The sequence below is a fragment of the Mustela lutreola genome, chromosome Y (genome assembly GCF_030435805.1).
Source record: "Mustela lutreola isolate mMusLut2 chromosome Y, mMusLut2.pri, whole genome shotgun sequence".
Lineage (NCBI taxonomy): Eukaryota > Metazoa > Chordata > Mammalia > Carnivora > Mustelidae > Mustela > Mustela lutreola.
The window spans coordinates 294,424-303,246 of NC_081309.1; the positions used below are offsets into that span (position 1 = coordinate 294,424).

Here is an 8,823-nt window from a genome sequence, read left to right on the forward strand (position 1 = left end):
GTTTCAAGGTACCACGGAGCTGCAAGCTTACTGTCGGCTCTGTCTCTGTAGCTGGCTTTCCCGTTCCAATACCCGCAAGCTCTGCGACACTCAGACACCCCCGATCCTTCTGTGACCCTGCGGGACCTGAGGCCACGCTGACCCCGCGTGGGCTTCGCCCCAGTTTAGCCTCTGGAGCGACGTCCCTCAGCGGAACAGACTTTTAAAAGTCCTGATTTTGTGCGCGGTTGCTCCGCCGCTTGCCGGGAGCCGGCCCCTCCCCCCGGGGTCTATCTTCCCGTCGCTTTGGATTCACTTCTCCGCCGGTCCTACTGAAAGACCCCCCCCCAGTCTTTAAATAATTAACTGCTCTTTTGTTGTGTAAGAGTACCCCTCCTCCCCTTGCAGTGAAAAGACCCTTCCCCCAGGGTTGAATTCAATGTAACTGCTCTTTTGCCTTTCTGTAACAGCTTGGCTACTAAGGCATGACACTTAACTCCTGTTTAAACAAGATACCCTCTCCTAATAGCAGGGGCATGGTCATGTAGGCAAGGGGGCTGCATGGTCACATAGGTCACGTAGACAGGATGCCTTTCTGCTGAGTAATAAGGTCAAGCTTCCCCTCTTTGTTTCCCCTTCCCGCCTTTCTCTTCGCTCGAGGGGGTCTTCCAGGGCCAATCCACTAACACCAAGTATGCCTTTTTCAAAAGTTCAAACTGTCCACCAATCAGTTGCGCCCCACCCAAAACTTGTTTGTACCTGTTTATAAAAACCCGGCACCACCACAGCCGGGTGTGCTCAGCTAGCAGGAGCTGCTGACCACCCGCAGGCGCGCGCTGACCACCCGCAGGCGCCTGCGTAACAATAAAGAACCTCTTGCTGATTGCATCCAGTGGCAGTGTTGGATTCTTGGGTAAGGGGATCCGCGGGTCTTTCATTTGGAGGTCCCACCGAGATCATCGGACTCCTGCCCACGGATCCAACTGACTCCCACCGGGAGGTAAGCTGGCCAGCATTCTTGTCTCCTGTCTCATGTTCTCGTTTGTATCCAGTCTCGTGTTCTTGTTTGTCTCTAGTCTTGTGAGGCCTCTGTTTGACCTATACTGCGGGTAGCGGTATAGTGTTTGTACAACAGCGTGCGTTGTTGGATTGTATTTGTAGGCAGCTTGAGAAGGAGCTGACGAGCTCGGACTTCTCCCCTGCCAACCCTGGGGGACGCTCCAGGGTGTCGAAGGGCCCAATTTTTTGGAGCCCCTCATTTGTCCGAGGGTTATATCCGTTTGTCCGTTCCAGAGGAACCCCTCGGCCCTGGACGGAATTTGTCCACCGCAGGGAGATCTCGAGGCTCCTCTGGGCCGGTGGAAACCTTGCTTTCGGTAGCATACCGAAACCGCGCAGCTACCTTTTTGTTAATTGTTTTGTGTGTTCTACTCGTTGTCCTTGGTGTTTTCTTTGAGTCTAAAATGGGGCTTCTCCCTCATTCATTTCCCGTGTTAATGGCTATAACTGGAGCCAACTGGGGTTAGTCTCACTCGAGACAGAGACTATAAGGAATATTCCCAAGCAGCTGCCGAAACTCTTTGTTTCGGGGAAGTTTCCTTGTGTTCTCTGGCCTGACTTAGACTGCTTAACCCCTCCCCCCTTGCTGGTGGGAAAGCATGGTGTCTGCTCCTCTGTTGGGGCTTAGGAGCTCCAAAACCGGGAATCTTTTCTCTGCCTCCTGGCAGCACTTTGTTCTGTTTCTGTACCAATGCGCGTGCAACCTGCATGACTAGCCTCTAGATCATGCACCACAGCTCCTTCTCTCTTCACTGTCAAGGAGCAAGAAGAGAACCCCCTGGACCTAACACTCCCCACTCCAGATCTTCCCACGCATGTCTCAGGTAAACATTCAAAGTGGAGTGGGCCCAGGTGGAACATAAATCAGTGTTGAAACTAAGTTAAGTTTGTTGGTTTAATTAAGATAATACCTGTCTTTGAAGTTACAGCAGTAAATGTGAAACTTTTATTCTATCAAAGTTTACTAAAGGTCAAATAAGCTTATGTTACTTGTTAAAATTTGTTAGCAAAGGAATGACTAAACTGATGGTTAATTGTCTGTCTCAAAGTTCTAATGGCTAATTGCTGAAATAGCTTTCAAAGTCTTTGGTAACCTGAAAGTTTTAAAGTTTTGCTTGGATGACAAATGGAATTAAATTGTGGACATCTAGGTCTTAACCAAACAGGATAAAATGCTAAGTCGTTAATTACTGAATGTAGGTTTGTGCTTTTGACTTCTTACTGCAAAGAAACTAAGAGTATTTAAATCTGTTGGTAAACTTGTTTGCCACTTAACTGATTGATAAATTGCCACCTGAAGAATTCTGTTGTAATAGTTCACAATTGGTTAATAACTAAAGGTGTTTCTAAGAATACAAAGTTCTGCTTAGTGTAACTAAGACTGATGGAAATAAAAGGAAACTCTGCATGTAGGAAAGTAGGAGATATGTAAGAAAGATTTAAGGAAGGTAATTTTGTCCTAAATGAGATGGTTGTTTGGAAGGAAATGGCTTGGGACAAAACCTGAATGCAAAGGAAAGTTGTAGAAGGTTTGTGAACAGAAATCTTCACAAAAGAAATTTTAGATATGGTCAGGACAGACTAAAAAAGAAAGAAAAACAGCCTCCAAGGTGATTTAGCACTCTCCTGGCCTGCCTCCACACAGATTATACTTCCAAGTATAAGGGCCATTTGGCCTTGAGAGATTAAGGAAACAGCCCAACCTTGAGGGACTGCGAAAACACCCTGTTACCATCCTCCATTGCCTGTAACCATAGAAACTCACTCTAATCTGTAAAGAGTGAAAGGGGAGACTGATCACCTCCCATTAGCCAGAGATGCCCAAAAGGGGAGGGTATCCAACCTCTTTGAATTTGAAGAGTGCCTGACTGTGTGAATATGTCTGTATGGCTCCACCACTTCGGCTACGGAGTCTGAGGGGGCTGCACCTTGAGTCTCGCGGGGCGTCATATGGCATAACGGTCATCTACTCCACGGAGTAGCCTGGTCCGGGGTTTATATGGACAGGCCTTAGCTAAGACGATCCTAAATTCCCATGAGGGATGGGAACAAGACAACAGGGGAAAGATACCCCTCCTTTGTCTGCGACATCATTCATGATAGGAGGGAAACCCAGAAAACTCCTATCTTAAGACTGCACACTTAGAAGTAAAATAAAAAAAGGGAAAGACACTGGTATAAAAAGCTGGTTTTCTTTCTGTTTAAAAGGGGCAAAGTTTTCTTAGCTAATTGATCTGTTAAAAAGTGTAAATGGTTTTCTCTTTGCCCGCCTGAAAAATTCAGTTCCTATGTTTTGTTTTATCAGGTGTTTAACATCCCTAATTATATTTAGGCATGTGTTTTTAAACTTTCTAAGGTTTTAGCAATTGTTGACAAGATTTAAACCAATGATAAACCTTGGGTTACATTTGGGAAAATGCTATAACTATTCTAGAGATTCTATGCATTTCCTAAAGTTTTAATGTTTTGAGAGATCATCGCTTGATATTATAATTATGGAAATGTTATATATCACAGAAATTGTAACCTGATTTTCTTGCAGCTAAATTGTAAACTCCCATGTCTCTTTAGCTCTAACCATATCCATTCTGAGTTTTTGTAATTTATAATTGTTTTAATTCTCTGGTAAAATGAGTTTTATCTTCAAGGATATTCCTATAAAGGACTTTCAGGACAAATACAGATATTTGATATGCTTGAAAATCCTAAAACTGAAATAGGTAAGAATTTCCAGAACTGACTAAAGCCGCATTCACCAGAATTAGTAACATGGGACTAAATGAATTAAAAGATTATAGTGTTGGGTCTGTTAATATTTTGTCTTACTTTAAACATTGCTGGTTCTCTCTACTGTTTACTCTTACAGACTAGGGATACTCCCTCCTAGTTATCTGTAACTTATAGAGATGTAAAAGTGCTCATTTGTAAAAGTGCTCAAAGCATTCACCTTTTCTCTTTATCTGAACCCTCTGAAACCAAAAGGTCTCAGTAAGTGTTCTTTCTTCCATGGCAATCAGTCATTTGCATAAGTTCAATAAGAATCTGTTCTCCTTGTAACAGGACACCATTGGAAACTGGTTATTTTACCAAGGCTTTGACTGGAATGTCATATTTGAGAAAGATATGCATAAACTCAGATATGACCAGACAGCTTTAAGAAACTAAGGTTGACTTTATGAAACCTGGAGCCATAAAGCCTCTTGGGACTGTTGGCCTGATACCTTGCTTACAGAGTTCCCAGCAGCCTCACCAGGTGAGTAAAGAATGTCACTCCTTGGTAGGTGCGGAGACTCAGAAGAGGAACTCGCACAAATCAACAGGTATTGCAGGCATGCCTGATGGCAAGTACAGAGCTTGGCTTCTGGCCCGGAGAGGCTACTAAAAGTTCAACCTAGAGATTCCTTATACAAAGTCCCAGCAAAGCAGATTCTAAAAGATCTATTTGATCACACTCACTGTTCTTGCTGAGCTTATGTAAATAATGGGCCAAGTTTGTTAAAACTGGACCTGTGTCACAAGTGAATTAGTCCTGATTTGGCTATCTCTGTAAATGAGGGTTATTTTAGAGAGAAAAATTATGTTTTAGTAACACGCCTTTATGGATGTTAAATTCTAGATTTGATTGTCTTTAAATGTTTGTTTACCTAAGCTAAACAATTTGAGGTAAACTTCAGAGAAGTTGCACAATAGCTTCTTTAGTCGATCTTATTATTTTGTGGGGATATTAGCAGACCCCACAGCACATGATTAAACAACTGAAAAATGGGATTGATTCCCCTACAATTGTATAACTTAACTAACACCTTATGTGTGGCTGGGATAATGAAATTGCCTAAAAGCCAGCCTATTGCACTCCATAGGATTAACTATGGACTTGTGGAGATAATGGATGACCCCACTTTCTTTATGAGTGGATTGGATGATCCATGGGGGACTCCCCTTATCTCTTGACAAGTTTTCTCACTTGCCAGTGATCCTCTGTAATCAGGATATTGTTAAGGCTGGACCACTCAAAGGTCTTCTTATTGGTTTCATCCCTTAGTCTTATTTATCCTAGAGGCCACCTCTGTTGAGGTGCAATTGCAAACAGATGCTTTAGCTAAGCATAGAACAGCCTCCCTTATAAAAGAGCCTCAAAGCTCACTATGGGACAGTCCTTGACTGTAATGATGTCACATCAGGTCCAGATTTGTCTTAGAAGCCAAAGGCCACCAATGGATGATGGAGGCCAACTTATTAAATACTGGGCTACATTAACAGATATGCCAGAAATAAAACTTGTCAAACTTTAAACCTAGTTACCTGTATGCCTGAACCTGACCACTGTACTTCTTTCTCTATAGAGCAAAAAAGGTTATTGATCTTGCTTACTCTATCTGGCCAGATTTAAGATGCCCCTGTTAAAAATATGAATGACAGTTGGTTTTCTGATGACAGTAATTTTCATAGAAAAAAATAAGAAAAGCTAGGTGTGCCATAGTGCTCACTAGCACTTTGCAATTGCCAAAGTCTAAGAATTAACATTTATACTGACTCCGAATATGCTTTCCTGGTACTACATGCCCATGGAGCTATTTGGAAGGAAAGGGGATTGCTGTCAAGCCATAAATCCCCAATCGAATATGGGCCTAAGTTCCAAAACCCTCCTTATCGCTATACTAAGGATGGCATATATCAAATCTGAGATACATATTTGTGGTTCACACCCACGATTGGACAGCTCAGTTAAAAGGCAGTTTTATGCTGGGAACGAAGAAATCATATGTATGATACTTGGGCAAATAACACACGACATCTAGGATGGCTGTCTTTAGAAATGTGTTCCCAAGTAATAGTACTCCAGGCTACTGACTGGTTTGCTACTGATTGGGTAAGGTGACCTGGCATTAGATGGCCAGCTCCAAACGGAACCCACTGGATATGTGGAACCAACCTGTGGCCCTAGCTTCCTCCAGGGTGGATAGGACGCTGTACTTTAGGATTTGCCTGAATTCATGGGCACATTATGTCATGTGGCATGTAGAAGCCCTTAATAAATATACTACAAAGGCACTCAATGATTCACTAAATGGCATCTCCCTACTTAATACTGAAGTCTCACAGATACCAAGGCACTCCAGAAAATAGGATGGCCTTAGATGTCCTGACAGCAGCCCAGGGTGGAACATGTGCAATCATCAAGACAGAATGTTGTGTGTACATCCCAGACTATCACAAAAATGTCACAGGACTAATAAAGGATATGAATGCCCAGATTAAGGCACTACAAGGTCTCTCTCTCTCTTTTAGTGATTGGTTAAGTTCCTGGTTTGAAGGAGGACTATGGCCAAATCTCCTTTTCGGGCTTCTCATTTTTATCACCTCATTAACCTTAATATGTTGCTTTGTTCAATGTTTCTCTACTTGGTGCCGAGACTCCATTACTGCAATGACTTCACCATGACAGACGATCCTTGTCACGTGAGAGGACGCCTCTTCACTGTCAGCGCTGGATTCGGCTGCCTCCGCCTATCATAACTCCCCTATACATTCCTCCACTGATCAATATTGACCCCAGTAGGTAGGAACAGCTCTACGCCCCTATTCAGCAGGAAGAAGTTACAGAAGATGAGACCTTCCACCTTCAACCACCTTAAAGATTTAAGAGTCAAAATTGTTCAGGGGGAAATGATGAAGGAACAGGAGGCTGGCTGAGGATGGAGAAGGGGCTGATGCCTTGCACCCCCTCTTCACCCTTCTCCACCGCGAAAACTGGTTCAACAGATTGCCTTGGCTTACTACTTTGTTGTCATCTATAACGGGCCCTCTCATCATTCTGTTATTAATTCTAACTTTTGGTCCTTGTGTCTTAAACAGGTTAGTACAGTTCATTGAAGATCACCTGTCTGTTGTTCAGACTATGGTACTGACACAGCGATACCAACTCCTCAAGCAAACAGAGCCCCGGACTAGCTCAATGCAAGGGCAGGACATGCAAGAACAAGACGAATGGATATAAGATTCTATCCATGATCAAGAAAAAGGGGGGAATGAAAGACCCCCCCCCCAGTCTTTAAATAATTAACTGCTCTTTTGTTGTGTAAGAGTACCCCTCCTCCCCTTGCAGTGAAAAGACCCTTCCCCCAGGGTTGAATTCAATGTAACTGCTCTTTTGCCTTTCTGTAACAGCTTGGCTACTAAGGCATGACACTTAACTCCTGTTTAAACAAGATACCCTCTCCTAATAGCAGGGGCATGGTCATGTAGGCAAGGGGGCTGCATGGTCACATAGGTCACGTAGACAGGATGCCTTTCTGCTGAGTAATAAGGTCAAGCTTCCCCTCTTTGTTTCCCCTTCCCGCCTTTCTCTTCGCTCGAGGGGGTCTTCCAGGGCCAATCCACTAACACCAAGTATGCCTTTTTCAAAAGTTCAAACTGTCCACCAATCAGTTGCGCCCCACCCAAAACTTGTTTGTACCTGTTTATAAAAACCCGGCACCACCACAGCCGGGTGTGCTCAGCTAGCAGGAGCTGCTGACCACCCGCAGGCGCGCGCTGACCACCCGCAGGCGCCTGCGTAACAATAAAGAACCTCTTGCTGATTGCATCCAGTGGCAGTGTTGGATTCTTGGGTAAGGGGATCCGCGGGTCTTTCACTACCTTTCAGAAAGTGGTTGTTTTTCTGTTTCCAGAATTGCTGTTCTTCTTCTCTTCGATCTGCCGATGGATTTTCAGGTGTTTGCAATCTTTAGATAAGCTATCTAGCTGATCTCCGGCTAGCTGAAGCAGTCTCAGCTTGCTACTTCTCCGCCATTTTGACTCCTCCCCCTCAGAAATATAATTTTTTTAAAAATTGATACAAACAAGTTTTTTCCTTCTAGGAACCACCTTTGTTCTTTAGCCTCTTTCTTTCCTGAGATGTATTAAGACTGTCCGAAGATTTCATCTTGATTAATTTGATTAACTCAGATGATCTTAAAATCTCATCTCATCTGTGCCCCCATTTTTAGCTTTGGCAAATAATGCTATGCTGCTCGCTGCAGTTGCCTCAGCAAGTGCGCGACACGGGCGCGGGTGGCTGCAGCCATGGCCATGCAGTCTTCCTTCCAGTAGCCCCTCCTTCCTGATCCAAGCATTCTTAAGCAAGGTGGTCTTTAGCTTCCAGGTGTTTAAGTTCCTTCGGAAACTTTCCTTATGATTGAGCTCCAGTGTCAAAGCATTGTGATCTGAAAGTATGCAGGGAATCATCTCATTCTTTTGGTATCGGTTGAGTCCTGATTTGTGACCCAGTATGTGGTCTATTCTTGAGAAGGTTCCACGTGCACTTGAGAAGAATGAGTATTCTGTTGTTTTAGGGTGGAATGTTCTGTATATATCTATGAGGTCCATCTGTTCCAGTGTGTCATTCAATGCTCTTGTTTCTTTATTGATTTTCTGCTTCCATGGTCTCTTTCTGAGAGAGGTATGTTAAAATCTCCTATTATTAATGTATTCCTATCAAGATGACACTATCTTGATTAACAGTTTTCTTATGTAGTTGGCTGCTCCCATATTGGGGGCATAGATATTTACCATTGTTAGATCATCATGGTCGATAGTCCCTTTAAGATTGATGTAGAGTCCTTCTCCATCTTTAACTACAGTCTTTAGTTTAAAATCTAATTTATCTGATATGAGAGTCACTACCCCGGCCTTCTTTTGAGGCCCATTGGCATGAAAGATACTTCTCCATCCCTTCACTTTCAGTCTAGGTGTATCTTTAGGTTCAAAATGAGTCTCTTGTAGACAACATATGGATGGTTCCTG

The 8,823-nt window shown here is 43.5% G+C and overlaps 1 long non-coding RNA gene across 1 annotated transcript; it reads left to right on the plus strand.

Annotated features, from left to right (window-relative positions):
- The first annotated feature begins 309 nt into the window (after positions 1–309).
- On the plus strand, positions 310–7,624 carry LOC131822471 (uncharacterized). Its single transcript, XR_009350281.1, has 3 exons — positions 310–979; positions 1,799–1,862; positions 6,935–7,624. It is a non-coding gene; the product is annotated as an uncharacterized LOC131822471 (long non-coding RNA).
- Positions 7,625–8,823: the final 1,199 nt, after the last annotated feature.